This window comes from Cynocephalus volans, chromosome 7 (genome assembly GCF_027409185.1).
Source record: "Cynocephalus volans isolate mCynVol1 chromosome 7, mCynVol1.pri, whole genome shotgun sequence".
NCBI lineage: Eukaryota > Metazoa > Chordata > Mammalia > Dermoptera > Cynocephalidae > Cynocephalus > Cynocephalus volans.
This window is the reverse complement of record NC_084466.1, coordinates 36,110,587-36,125,751: the sequence shown is the minus strand read 5'-3', so window position 1 is coordinate 36,125,751 and position 15,165 is coordinate 36,110,587. Positions and strand designations below refer to the sequence as shown.

At 40.4% G+C, this 15,165-nt stretch overlaps 1 pseudogene; it reads right to left on the bottom strand.

The window, feature by feature from the left end:
* Positions 1-9,110: 9,110 nt before the first annotated feature.
* Positions 9,111-11,904, bottom strand: LOC134381611 (tigger transposable element-derived protein 1-like; annotated as a pseudogene).
* Between the last annotated feature and the right edge of the window lie 3,261 nt (positions 11,905-15,165).

The following is a 15,165-nucleotide window of genomic DNA, read 5'->3' as shown; positions in this document are numbered from 1 at the left end:
TCTGGACAATGTCTATCACCTGCATCAGATCCAGATGTGACTCCCCAAGATGTGGCGATTTATAGACTAAATGAAAGTTGCCTCATCTCTTGACACCCCTCTGTACACACAGGCACACAATGTACAGTGATGGGGTAGAGGCAGCCAGTTTAGAAAAAGGAGAACTGATAAACACAATAATTTCTGGTCTGTAGCTGTGATAGAATATTGATGGGCAGGAATCAGCCAAAAGAGGAAGCTCCTTATTTAGGTACCTGAGCTTCTAGGAGGAACTCTTTTGTTTATTACTCTCTATGGCCACCAGCACCATCTTCTCATCCATTATCTCCCAGAGAGAGAAATAGGTGCTGGTGAACATATCATACTTTGGATTTGCTCAGGTTTCCCAGTCACTTTCTGATTACTTGGGTTTGGTGGGAAGACTCTCTACCCATAACAGTCCAAAACATTTTCAGGATATGCTTGTGGTTTCTCTGACCAAACATCTACTCATTTTGGTTCTAATCAATTTCATTGTTCTCCCCACCTCCCAACATACTTTCCTAGATATAGTTCTCAATATGCACTATTTCCTTGATTCTTAGTCCTAATGACTTTTTCTCATTGTAATGGTGGCTATCTGGAAGCTGTCTGCAATAATAGTTTTGACTGAGAAGGCAACACCTCTAATCATTTATTTTCCATAAGGCTAAACTCTACTTAACTGAGATGTCTCAACAGGTTTTTATTGCTCAGAGTCATTTAAAATTTCACCTACTTCCAGTTTGAAGTCAGGAAGCAGTCAGATTTTATAAACTCTTTTTCCTGCCTCTTAAAGCAGACAACTCTTGCTTGAGCTCTTTTCTTCCATGTATATCTTGCTAAATCCAGCAATTGTCATCCAATACAGTATTCGGCCTTTTCAATGTTTTTAGGAATTAAATTCTGGGATGGTTAATACTACTTGCTGTGACAAATAGACACCGTCACCCCCCCCCAATTATAGTGATTTAACATAGAAAAAAATTTATTTCTTGTTCATGTAATAGGTCCTGGCTGGTGAGTGACTTCCCTCCATGAGGTGTTTCAGGATCCCTGGCTCCTAGCACTGGTTCTGCCCATTCTCTAGAGTCAGCCAGTGGAAGTGGGAGAGGGCATGTTGGTCTCATCTGCTTTTTAAATGTTTGCATGGAGAGTACCACACACATTTCCACTCACTTTAGTGAGAACTAGGGATGTGTCCCCACATAGATAGATGCAAGTGTAGACGGGAAATGTCGTCTATGGCTTTGCAGCTTCTTTCCTACAAAAAACTCTATAATGTGGAAATGGAAAGAAAACTCTTGGGAGACAGCTGTCCATCTTTACCACATTTGTGGGGAAGCAGAGATAAAGTATCTGTCACATTAAGATATTTCCTACCATTTTATTTCAGCTCTAACATCAAAAAAGTTTGTTTCTGAATTCTTTCTGTCTGTGAAAGTTTTCACATTTTCCTGGCACCAAGAAAGATGTTTTTCTTCCTCTTTTCTTTTTTAATTATTTGTGTTGTCTCTAACTCAATAAGAAGAACAGTTTTTTTTGGCTCCTATTGAATAGTTGTAAAAGAAGTAATTTGTTTTAATGCCCAAGAACTTAGTTGCAGAAGATGCTCTTCAGCTCATGACACTTTCTCCATTCTTTGGAAATAGTTTCTGTAATATATGACCTGACCTTTGGCCACAGTTAATTGATTTAGGACTCGGTACTCGATACACACCAGGCCATGCATTCACTTTATTTTATTTTATTTTTATTTATTTATTTTTTATTTATTTATTTATTTTATTTATTTTTTTATTTTTATTTTTTAATTTTATTTTGTCGATATACATTGTAGCTGATTAATGCTCCCCATCACCAAAACCTCCCTCCCTTCTCCCTCCCCCCCTCCCCCCCAACCATGTCCTTTCTGTTTGTTTGTTGTATCAACTTCAAATAATTGTGGTTGTTATATCTTCTTCCCCCCCCCCCCGGTTTGTGTGTGTATGTGTGTATGTGTGTGTGTGAATTTATATATTAATTTTTAGCTCCCACCAATAAGTGAGAACATGTGGTATTTCTCTTTCTGTGCCTGACTTGTTTCACTTAATATAATTCTCTCAAGGTCCATCCATGTTGTTGCAAATGGCAGTATTTCATTCGTTTTTATAGCTGAGTAGTATTCCATTGTGTAGATGTACCACATTTTCCGTATCCACTCATCTGATGATGGGCATTTGGGCTGGTTCCAACTCTTGGCTATTGTAAAGAGTGCTGCGATAAACATTGGGGAACAGGTATACCTTCGACTTGATGATTTCCATTCCTCTGGGTATATTCCCAACAGTGGGATGGCTGGGTCGTATGGTAGATCTATTTGCAATTGTTTAAGGAACCTCCATACCATTTTCCATAGAGGCTGCACCATTTTGCAGTCCCACCAACAATGTATGAGAGTTCCTTTTTCTCCGCAGCCTCGCCAGCATTTATCGTTCATAGTCTTTTGGATTTTAGCCATCCTAACTGGGGTTAGATGGTATCTCAATGTGGTTTTGATTTGCATTTCCCGGATGCTGAGTGATGTTGAGCATTTTTTCATATGTCTGCTGGCCATTTGGATATCTTCCTTAGAGAAATGCCTACTTAGCTCTTTTGCCCATTTTTTAATTGGGTTGCTTGTTTTCTTCTTGTAAAGTTGTTTGAGTTCCTTATATATTCTGGATATTAATCCTTTGTCAGATGTATATTTTGCAAATATTTTCTCCCACTCTGTTGGTTGTCTTTTAACTCTTTTAATTGTTTCTTTTGCTGTGCAGAAGCTTTTTAGTTTGATATAATCCCATTTGTTTATTTTTCCTTTGGTTGCCCTTGCTTTTGGGGTCGTATTCATGAAGTCTGTGCCCAGTCCTATTTCCTGAAGTGTTTCCCCTATGTTTTCTTTAAGAAGTTTTATTGTCTCAGGGTGTATATTTAAATCCTTAATCCATTTTGAGTTGATTTTTAGTATACGGTGAGAGGTATGGATCTAGTTTCATTCTCCTGCATATCGATATCCAGTTATCCCAGCACCACTTGCTGAAGAGGCAGTCCCTTCCCCAGTGAATAGGCTTGGTGCCTTTGTCAAAGATCAGATGGCAGTAAGTGTGTGGGTTGATTTCTGGATTCTCTATTCTATTCCATTGGTCAGTGTGTCTGTTTTTATGCCAGTACCATACTGTTTTGGTTATTATAGCTTTGTAGTATAGCTTAAAGTCAGGTAGTGTTATGCCTCCAGCTTTATTTTTTTTGCTGAGCATTGCTTTGGCTATTCGTGGTCTTTTATTGTTCCATATAAATGTCTGAATAGTTTTTTCCATTTCTGAGAAAAATGTCTTTGGAATTTTGATGGGGATTGCATTGAATTTGTATATCACTTTGGGTAGTATGGACATTTTCACTATGTTGATTCTTCCAATCCAAGAGCATGGAATATCTTTCCATCTTCTTGTATCCTCTCTAATTTCTCTCAGCAGTGGTTTGTAGTTCTCATTATAGAGATTTTTCACCTCCTTGGTTAACTCAATTCCTAAGTATTTTATTTTTTTGGTGGCTATTGTAAATGGGCAGGATTCTTGATTTCTCCTTCTGCATGTTCACTATTGGAGAAAAGAAATGCTACTGATTTTTGTGTGTTGATTTTGTATCCTGCTACTGTGCTGAAATCATTTATCAATTCCAAGAGTTTTTTTGTAGAGGTTTTAGGCTGTTCGATATATAGGATCATGTCATCTGCAAACAGGGACAGTTTGACTTCATCTTTTCCAATCTGGATGCCCTTTATTTCCTTCTCTTCTCTGATTGCTCTGGCTAGTACTTCCAACACTATGTTGAATAGGAGTGGTGAGAGTGGGCATCCTTGTCTAGTTCCTGTTCTTAAAGGAAAAGCTTTCAGCTTTTCCCCATTCAGGATGATATTGGCAGTGGGTTTGGCATATATGGCTTTAATTATGTTGAGATACTTTCCCTCTATACCTAACTTATAGAGGGTCTTTGTCATGAATGAGTGCTGAACTTTATCAAATGCTTTTTCAGCATCTATAGAGATGATCATATGGTCCTTGTGTTTGAGTTTATTAATATGGTGTATCACATTTATTGATTTGCGTATGTTGAACCAACCTTGCATCCCTGGGATGAATCCCACTTGATCGTGATGAATAATTTTTCGTATGTGTTGCTGTATTCTGTTTGCTAGTATTTTAGTGAGGATTTTTGCATCTATATTCATCAAGGATATCGGCCTGTAGTTTTCTTTTTTGGTTATATCTTTACCTGGTTTTGGTATCAGGATGATGTTTGCTTCATAGAATGAGTTTGGGAGATTTGCGTCCGTTTCAATCTTTTGGAATAGTTTGTAAAGAATCGGTGTCAATTCCTCTTTGAATGTTTGGTAAAATTCTGCTGTGAATCCATCTGGTCCTGGGCTTTTCTTTGTTGGGAGCCTTCTAATAACAGCTTCAATCTCCTTTATTGTTATTGGTCTGTTCAAATTTTCTACGTCTTCACGGTTCAGTTTTGGGAGCTTGTGTGTGTCCAGAAATTTATCCATTTCCTCCAGATTTTCAAATTTGTTGGCGTATAGTTGTTTATAGTAGTCTCGAATGATTCCTTGTATTTCAGATGAATCAGTTGTAATATCGCCTTTTTCATTTCTAATTTTTGTTATTTGAGTCTTCTCTCTTCTTTTTTTTGTTAGCCATGCTAATGGTTTGTCAATTTTATTTATCTTTTCAAAAAACCAACTTTTTGATTCATTGATCTTTTGAATTGTTTTTTGGTTTTCAATTTCATTTAGTTCTGCTCTGATCTTAATGATTTCTCTCCGTCTGCTAACTTTAGGATTGGATTGTTCTTGTTTTTCTAGTTCTTTAAGGTGAAGTGTTAGGTTGTTCACTTGCCATCTTTCCATTCTTCTGAAGTGAGCATTTAATGCAATAAATTTTCCCCTCAATACTGCTTTTGCAGTATCCCACAGGTTTTGGTATGATGTATCATTGTTTTCATTAGTTTCAATAAACTTTTTGATTTCCTGCTTGATTTCTTCTTGGACCCATATGTCATTAAGTAGAATGCTGTTTAATTTCCATGTGTTTGTATAGTTTCCAGAGTTTCGCTTGTTATTAATTTCTAGTTTTAATCCATTGTGGTCTGAGAAGATACATGGGATAATTCCAATTTTTTTGAATTTATTGAGACTTGATTTGTGACCTAATATGTGATCTATCCTGGAGAATGATCCATGTGCTGATGAGAAGAATGAATATTCTGAGGTTGTTGGGTGGAATGTTCTGTAGATATCTGCCAATTCCAATTGGTCTAGAGTCTTGTTTAGATCTTGTGTTTCTCTACTGATTCTTTGCCTAGATGATCTGTCTAATATTGACAGTGGAGTGTTCAGGTCCCCTGCTATTATGGTATTAGTGTCTATTTCCTTCTTTAGGTCTAATAGAGTTTGTTTTATAAATCTGGCTGCTCCAACATTGGGTGCGTACATATTTATGATTGTTATGTCTTCTTGATGGATCAGTCCTTTTATCATTAAGTAGTGTCCCTCATTGTCTCTTTTTATGGTTTTTAGTTTAAAGTCTATTTTGTCAGATATAAGAATAGCCACTCCAGCTCGTTTTTCTTTTCTGTTTGCATGGTAAATCTTTTTCCATCCTTTCACTCTTAGTCTGTGTGAATCTTTATGGGTGAGGTGGGTCTCTTGTAGGCAGCATATAGTTGGGTCCTGCTTTTTGATCCAGTCAGCCAGTCTGTGTCTTTTAATTGGGGAATTTAAGCCTTTAACATTAAGAGTTGTTATTGAAAGGTGTTGATTTATTCTTAGCATTTTATTGGTTGTTTGGTTGTCTTAGGTGTCTTTTGTTCCTTGCTTTCTGATTTACTGTTTGGTTTCTTTGTTTGTTGGTTCCTTAGGTTGTAGATAGTGTTTTTGTTAGCTTGTTTTCTCTTCATGAATGCCATTTTTATTGTACTAGCGGGTTTAGATTTTTCTTAGGTTTTTATGGCAGTGGTAGTTATTTTTCAGGAACCAAACCCAGTACTCCCTTGAGGATTTCTTGTAAGGGTGGTCTTGTGGTAGTGAACTCCCGCAGTTTTTGTTTGTCTGAGAAATATACTATTTGCCCCTCATTTCGGAAGGATAGCCTTGCAGGGTAGAGTATTCTTGGTTGGCAATCTTTGTCTTTTAGTATTTTGAAAATATCATCCCATTCCTTTCTAGCTTTTAGGGTTTGTGATGAAAAGTCTGATGTTAACCTGATTGGGGCTCCCTTATAGGTGATTTGACGCTTCTCTCTTGCAGCTTTTAAGATTCTCTCTTTGTCTCTGAGTTTTGCCAATTTGACTATGACATGTCTTGGAGAAGGCCTTTTTGGGTTGAATACGTTTGGATATCGTTGAGCTTCCTGGATCTGAAGATCTGTGATTTTTCCTATACCTGGGAAGTTTTCTGCCACTATTTTGTTGAATATGTTTTCAATGGAATCTCCATTTTCCTCCCCTTCTGGAATACCCATGACTCGGATATTTGAGCGCTTGAGGTTGTCTGATATCTCTCTCAGATTTTCTTCCATGTTCTTGATTCTTTTTTCTTTCTTTTTGTCTGCTTGTGTTATTTCAAACAGCCCATCTTCAAGTTCAGAGGTTCTCTCTTCAACTTCGACAAGCCTGCTGGTTAAACTCTCCGTTGTGTTTTTTATTTCGCTGAATAACTTCTTCAGTTCAGCAAGTTCTGCTACATTTTTTTTCAGGACATTGATTTCCTTGTATATTTCCTCTTTCAGATCCTGTATACTTTTCCTCATTTCATCATGATGTCTAGCTGAGTTTTCTTGTATCTCATTCAGTTTCTTTAGAATTATCACTCGAAATTCCTTGTCAGTTATTTCAAGGGCTTCTTGTTCTATAGGATCTAGAGTATGAGATTTATTAACTTTTGGTGGTGTACTTTCTTGATTTTTTGTATTTCTGGTGTCTTTTTTTTGGTGTTTATTCATTGTGGCAGGGGGTTTCACAGTCCACCGGTTTAAGGCTAATGACTAACTAGGATGTTGCTGTTGTTGCCAATTTGGTATGGCTCCCGCCGTGACTGCTCAGTTGGCCTCTAGTGTCTTGTGTGTGTGGTTGCCTCGGGTCTTGGGCTTCTCCGGGGATCCACCTTTCTGGTCAGCTTGTACTCTGCTGGGCTGGTGGATCACGTACCACAGGGTGTGTGATCTCTGTTGAGCTTTCACTTTCTGTACAGGACTTCTCCCCGTTCCGTGTGCTCTGGCCCAGGCTGTTAGATCGTGCAGTGGCGACCCCACCGGGTGTGTGGTTTCTGTTGAGTCTCCGCCTCCCTGGCCGCACGTCTCCCCCCTCTGTGCACACTGTGCTGGGTTGGGGCGTGTCTTCTGCACCCCTCGTCTATCAGCTGGGCCTTCAAGACCCTGCTCAGCACCGCCTCGCCCAGGAAGTCTACCAGGTTTCTGCTAGGCACAGACGACCGGTCTCTCTGGTTGCCTTTGTAACACTGTGTAGATCTTTCTCGGGTCTTGTTCACCTTTGTATCCCCCTGGTATAAACCGAGTCTAGTGCCCGCCTGCAGCCTGCTCTCCGGCAGGTTCAAGCGGACCTGGGAACTCTCCTACCACACTATTCCCAACCAGAAATTCGTTAGGCTTTTTTCCAAACTGGTGGTCGCAGAGATGGTATCTGCCTCCCAGTAACAGGAAGTTTACCGGGGCCGGAGTCCAGGGTGTGGTGGAGTGACAGTCGGCCCGCCCGTACTTCCTAGCCCTCCCAAAACTGGTCGGGACGCCCCACACCCCCAGCCCTGCCAGAGAACCGTGGAGGGAGTGGGAGAGGAAGCCGGCCCGCAGGGTCCGGAAAGCCCCGCGCCAGGCCAAGCAAATGGGCTCAGTGATGGCCGAGCAGGGCGGAGCTGCCCGCACCTGGGAAAATGGAGGCAGCACCCGGGCAGTGAGTGGCCTGGTGGTGCAGTCGGGGAGCCGCGTGGGCAACCACCCCCCGAACAGAGCTGTGCCAGGGATCACTCACAGTGCTGTGTCAGGTCGGGCGCTCGCTCTGTCTCTGGTTTGTTGCCTTCCGTGTTCTCGGCGCTGCCGCCTCGGGCTGTTCAGTCGCGCGCCGCTCGGGCGCTCCCAGGAGTCTTCTTTAATGCCGGCCTGAAACCTCGAATCTTGAATAGGGCAGCTGGCCGCCTTCAGTGCGGCCCCAGCCTCCGGGATCCTGGCTGCATCCACAGCAGCCCTGGCGCCGTGTTCCCTGTTTCAAGACTCACTTTTGCAGCTAAGAATCAGTTCTTTTCCTGCTCCACACTTCAAAGCTGTTGCCTGTAAATGAGGCAGCCTCTCCTGCCGGGGGCAAAGTGGCGTTGAGCCCCCACGACCGGCCAGCAGCAGCAGTCCTCCCTTAAGAGATGGCCAGAGGAAGGTCCACAAGTTTCCCGGCTGCCTGAGGCCCAGTGGCCACCTTTTCCACCTCAGCTACTCCGCGCCAGCCGCCGCAGCCACCGCCATCTTGAAACCACCCATGCATTCACTTTAAAAAGATTGAAAAGTGAAAATGGAGAGACTTAGTGACTCTGATTCATTAGAGCTGAGTCATTTTAGTAATTTCCTAGCAATAAATGAGTCCTTGAAATCCTGCACTGAGATTCCCAGAGCTACCTTAATTCCTTTATTTCCTGAATCTTTTTTGTTCAATTTCTTCTGCAACATCTTGAGGAATAGCAGTATTCTTCCAATAGAGCCTCACTTAATCTAGTCAGAGTCAGTGTCTGTTGTCTGTTGACTGCAACCAAAATACCCTTAATTAGTACCCCAGGGAAAGCAGATTTATTGTAGGATCTTCAATATCCTTTGGCATCTTGAAGATTTTCTTCTCATTAATTCTTATGTTAATGGCTTAGATTGAATGCCTTATCATGTGGTCTATATGTCTTCTTGAAATCCAAGAAGTGATTTTTTAGAACTAGGTAAGGGTCGTTATCCACTATAACCATTCATTTGGTTATAAGCCAGATTCTCAAGGAACACAAGCTCCTGCAAGGAGTCATTGGCACATTAGGAAGATGAAATGCCCATTTCAGGCAAATGTGCCCTCTTTTCACAAGAGCCTGCTTCCATCTAAAAAGCATAATGGTGTCCTTCAACACAGAAGAATTGGCAGTTTCCAGCATTGCTTACTTGATATGTCGGTGTGTGTGTTTGCACTTCAAGAGACTCTGACTTAACTTGTCCTGTAGAGAGGAAGAGGCACAGCTCAGCATGAGCAGAATGTGGGCAGGACTGCATATCTGCCCTGGAAGTTCATAGCAGGGAGGCGTCCTCATTTCTCTTGGACTGCTTTCTATTGAATAGGGTGAATCTCACTCATATTCTGCCTTTTTGTCAATAACACAATGGTCATAGGGAAATATGCAGCAACAATTTCCTGGGATAGTGGCATTATTTAGAGTAAGTACAGGCACACCTGGAGAGATTGTGAGTTTGGTTCAGACAACCACAACAAAATAAATATTGCAGGAATGCAAGTCACATTAAGTTTCTGGTCTCCCAGTGCACACAAAAGTTATGTTTACACTATACTGTAGTCTATTAAGAGTGCAATAATATTGTGTCTAAAGAAAAAATGTACACACCTTAATTAAAAACACTTTTGCTAAAAAATGTTGACAATCATCTGAGCCTTCAGTAAGTTGTCATCTTTTGCTAGTGGGGTATCTCGCCTCAGTGTTGATGGCTGCTGACTGATAAGGGTGGTGGTTGCTGAAGGCTGGGGGTGGCTGTGGCAATTTCTCAAAATAAGACAACATTGAAGTTTGCCACATCATTTGACTCTTCCTTTCACGAAAGATTTCTCTGTAGCATGTTGTTTTAGTCTGTTTTGTGTTGCTATAACAGAATACCTGAGACTGGGTGATTTATAAAGAAGAGAGGTTTATTTGGCTTACGCTTCTGGGACAGCTGCATCTGGCACAGGCCTCAGGCTGCTTCTACTCATGGTGGAAAGTGGCAGGCTGCCAGTGCGTATGAGCAGATCACATGGTGAAAGGAAGCAAGAGAAAGAAGCAAGAGGTGCCAGGGTCTTATAAACAATAAGCTCTCACGGGAACTAATAGAGCAAGAACTCACTCATTAATTCCCCCTCCCCCCAGGGAGAGCATTAATCTATTCATGAGGGATCCACCCCCATGACTCAATCAGTTTCTAACACTGTCACATTGGAAATCAAATTTCCACATGAGTTTTGGAGGAGACAACACGTCCAAACTCCGTTACATGTGATACTATTTGATAGCATTTTACCCGCAGTAGAACCTCCTTCAAATCTGGAGTCAATCCTCTCAAACCCCGTCACTGCTTTATCAACTAAGTTTATGTAATAGTCTACATATTTAGTCGTTATTTCAGCAATGTTCACAGCATCTTCACCAGGAATAGGTTCCATCTCAAGACACCACTTTCTTTGTTCATTCATAATAAGCAACTCCTCATCCATTAGAATTTTATGAGATTGCAGCAATTCAGTCACATCTTCAGGCTTCACTTCTAATCTTACGTCTCTTGCCATTTTCACCACATCTGCAGCTACTTCCCCCACTGGAGTCCTGAACTCCTCAAAGTCATCCATGATGACTGGAATCAACTTCTTCCAAATTCCTGTTAATGTTGACATTTTAACCTCCTTCCACAAATCACAAATGTACTTACTGGCATCTAGAATGGTGAATCTTTTCTAGAAGGTTTTCAATTTACTTTGACTAGATCCATCGGAGGAATCACTATCTATGGCAGCAATAGCCTTACAAAATGTATTTCATAAATAATAACACTTGAAAGTTGAAATTACTCCTTGATCCATGGGCTGCAGAGTGAATGTTGTGTTAACAGGCATGAAAACAACATTAATCTCCTTGTATATCTCCACCAGAGTTCACAGGTCACCAGGTGCATTGTCAACGAACAGTAATATTTTGAAAGAAATCTTTTTTATGAGCCATTGGTTCCAACAGTGAGCTTAAAATGTTTAATAATCCATTCTGTAAACACATGTGCTGTCATCCAGGCTTTGTTGTTCCATTTATAGCACACAGGCAGCACAGATTTAGCACAATTCTTAAGGGCCCTAGGATTTCCAGAATGTTAAGTGAGCATTGGCTTCAACTTAAAGTCACCAAGAATTAGCTCCTAACAGGACAGTCAGCCTATTCTTTGAAGCTCTGAAGTTAGGCATTGGTGACTTCTCTCTAGCTGTGAAAGCCCTTGATGGCATCTTCAAATAAAAGGTTGTTTCATCTACATTGAGAATCTGTTGTTTAGTGTGGCCACCTTCATCAATGATCTTAGCTAGATCTTCTGGATCACTTGTTGCAGCATCTACATCAGCACTTGCTGCTTCATGTTGCACTGCTATGTTATGGAGGTGGTTGCTTTCCATAAACCTTATGAACTAACCTCTGCTACCTTCAAACTTTTCTTCTGCAACTTCCTCACCTTTCTCAACCTCCATAGAATCGAAGAGAGTTAGGGCCTTGCTCTGGATTATGCTTTGGCTTAAGAAAATATTGTGGCTGGTTTGATCTTCTGTCCAGACCACTAAAACTTTCTCCATACCAGCAACAAGGCAGTTTTACTTTCTTATAATCCATGTGTTCACTGCAGTAACACTTTTAATTTCCTTCAAGAACTTCTCCTTTGCATTCACAACTTGGCTAACTGTTTGGCACAAGAGGCCTAGCTTTCAGCCTATCATGGCTTTCAACATGCCTTCCTCACTAAGCTTAATCATTTCTAGCTTTTGATTTAATGTGAGAGACGTGCTACTCATCCTTTCATTTGAACTCTTAGAGGCCATCGTATGGTTACTCACTGGCCTAATTTCAGTATTATTGCATCTTAGGGAATATGGAGGCCTGAGGAGAGGGAGAGAAATGGAGCAATGGCTGGTTGGTGGAGCGGTCAGAACACACATTTATTGATTAAGTTGGCTGTTTTATATAGGCATGATTCATGGTGCCCTGAGACAATTAAAATAGTAACATCAAAGGTCACTGATCACAGATCACCATAACAGATATAATAATAATAACAAAGTTTGAAATATTATGAGAATTACCAAAATGTGACACAGAAACACAAAGTTAATGCATATTGTTGGAAAAATGGCGCTGATGGACTTGCTTAATGCAGGGTTGCTAGGTTGTCAAAAACCTTCAATTTGTAAAAAATGTAATATCTGCAAAGTGCAATAAAATGAAATGAAATTAAAATGAGGTATGCCTGTATCATACTCATATAGTAGCTAAGTTATAGAGATAGAATTTTAACCCTTATCTGCAGGACTCCAGAGCTTAAGTTCAAGATCTCTCTATATACAATCTTTTATTTGATAGACACTTAAAAAGATGCCAGAAAATTAAAGATAGAAATGTTTTAAAACTCTTCTCTTTGTCCTTAAAAATCTTATGGTCTATTAGTAATTATATGATATCAATATAATGTAGTTAGTTAAAAAAAAAAGAGAGGTAAGCGTGGAGACTACAAGGAGGTGGGTAAGAAACCTGTGTCCCAACATGGAGTTTAAGGAATATTTTTGGTTGAGAAAACATCAGTGCAAAGACTTAGTGAATGATTAGATGTTCACAGTGCTCAGAGATGGGAAAGATGAGATGGGTCCTCTGAGCAGCAGGAACATCATAAGCAAAGACACACAGGCATAGCCTTTGCAGCAGCTATGAGCTGCAAAGGTTTGGTACTCACAAAACATAGAGTGCAAGCCAGGAAGTATTGGAAGATTATATTTTACATATTGATAGTGATCAGTTCATGGAGAATTGGGTTTATCTAGCCTGGCTGTTTGGGTTGAAGGTGAGCATATTTTAATAAGGAAGAACATGAGTTCTGGAGCCAGACTGACCGAGTTTGAATCCTAGCTCTGTATTAACTTGGGCAAGTTCCTTAACATTCATGTACCTTAGCTGACTAATCTGTAATGAGGGGATAATAATCTTTATGTTATAAACATTAAATGAGTTAATATCTGTAGAATGAGAGGTGGCCCCTCCCCACCCCTTGGACCCAGAGGGGAGCACCAGCCCATGCTCCCTGACCCATGCCAAGGTGAGCCCAGCAGAACCCTGTGGCTAGAGGTGGCCCTTCCCACCTCCTTGGACCCAGAGGGGAGTGCCAGCCTGTGGGGTCTGACCCTCTGAGGTGAGTCTGGCAGAACTGCACAGCACTAGGGCCTCATTCTATGACCACAGATTCTGGAACAGAACACAAGGTAGTTTAACATAACACCACCACACTTACTGTCAAGCAAAGACAGTTCACCACCACACTAGCAACCAGGGCCACTCCACAGCCAACCTCAGTATAATAGAAGAAGCAAACCCTCTACCAAATGACCAAATGTCAATGAAAAAATACTAGAAGTACAAACAAAAAAAAAGAAATGACACCACCAAAAGAATATAGTAATGCTCCAAAGTCAGACTCCATGGATCAGGTAATCCTTGAGTGTCTGAAAAGAATTCCATGCAAAGATCTTAAGAAAACTTGAAGAAATAAAGGAAGACTCAATTACAGAACACAATGAAACAAGAAAAAACAACCAGAATATGAAGGAGGAAATCTGCAAAGAGATTAATACCATAAAAAAGAGTGCAGCAGAACTTCTAGAAATGAAAGACTCACTCAATGAAATGAAAAACACAACTGAGAGCTTGAGCGGCAGGGTAGAACAAGCAGAAGAAAGAATTTCAGAGCTTGAAGATGATCTTTTTGAAATAATTCAGGCAGACAAAAAAAAAAAAAAAAAAAGGAAAAAAGAATTAAAAATGAGGAAAACCTAAGAGAGATAGCAGACAATCTCAAGTGCTCTAACATCTGAATTGTGGGTATTCCTAAAGGGCAAGAGAGAGGAAAAGGCATCAAAAACCTACTCAAGGAACTAGTAACAGAAAATTTCCCAAGTGTAGGGCGAGATACAGACCTTCAGGTCCAGGAAGCTCAAAAGTCCCCAAAGATTCAACCCAAAAAGATCCTCCCCAAGACATAGTATGGTTAAATTCACAAAGCTCAAACACAAAGAGAGAATTCTACAAGCAGCAAGAGAAAAGCATCAGGTCACTTACAGGGGAACCCCCAACAAACTAACAGCAGACTTCTCTACTGAATCCCTACAGGCCAGAAGAGAGTGGAATAATATATTCAAAATACTAAAAGAAAAAAAACCTGCTGGCCAAGAATTCTTTACCCAGCAAGGCTCTCCTTCAGAAATGAGGGAGAAATAGTATATTTCCCAGACAAACAAAAGTTGTGGGAGTTCACCACCACATGACCAGCCCTGCAAAATTCTCAAGGGAGTCATTCATCTGGAATCTGAATATTGGTGTCCACTATCACAAATACACAAGAAAGAGCAAAACCCACAGTTAAAACAAAAATGCCAGCGAGAAAGAGAAAGAAGCTAAGTCATTCTGCCTTAAATTCCCAACTCACATTGAAGAAGAGAAATAAAATGGGAAATAATGATCAAAAGATATTTAAACCACCTAAACAAGTAGCAATTAAATGACAGGAATTAAACAACACTTCTCAATAACTACTCTGAATGTGAATGGACTAAACTCCCTATTCAAAAGACACAGACTATCTGACTGTATTAAAAAGCTAAACCCAAGTACATGCCGTCTTCAAGAGACCCACCTCACCTGTGAAGACACTCATAGACTAAAAGTGAAGGGACGGAAAAAGATACACCATGCAAATGGAAATAAAAAATGAGAAGGAGTAGCTATTCTTATATAAGATAAAATAGAATTTTAACCAAAAATCATTAAAAAAGACAAAGAAGGCCATTATAGAATGATAAAGGTAACTATCCAGCTAGAAGACATAACAGTCATAAACATGTATGCACCCAATACTGGAGCACCCAGATATATTAATCAAGTACTCTTAGACCTAAAGAAGGAGATAGGAACTAATACATTAATAGTGGGTAATCTGATCACCCCTCTTTCAGTATGGGACAGGACTTCCAGGCAACACGTCAACAAAGAGACACAGGATTTAATCTATACCCTAGACCAACCGGACTTGGCTGATATAT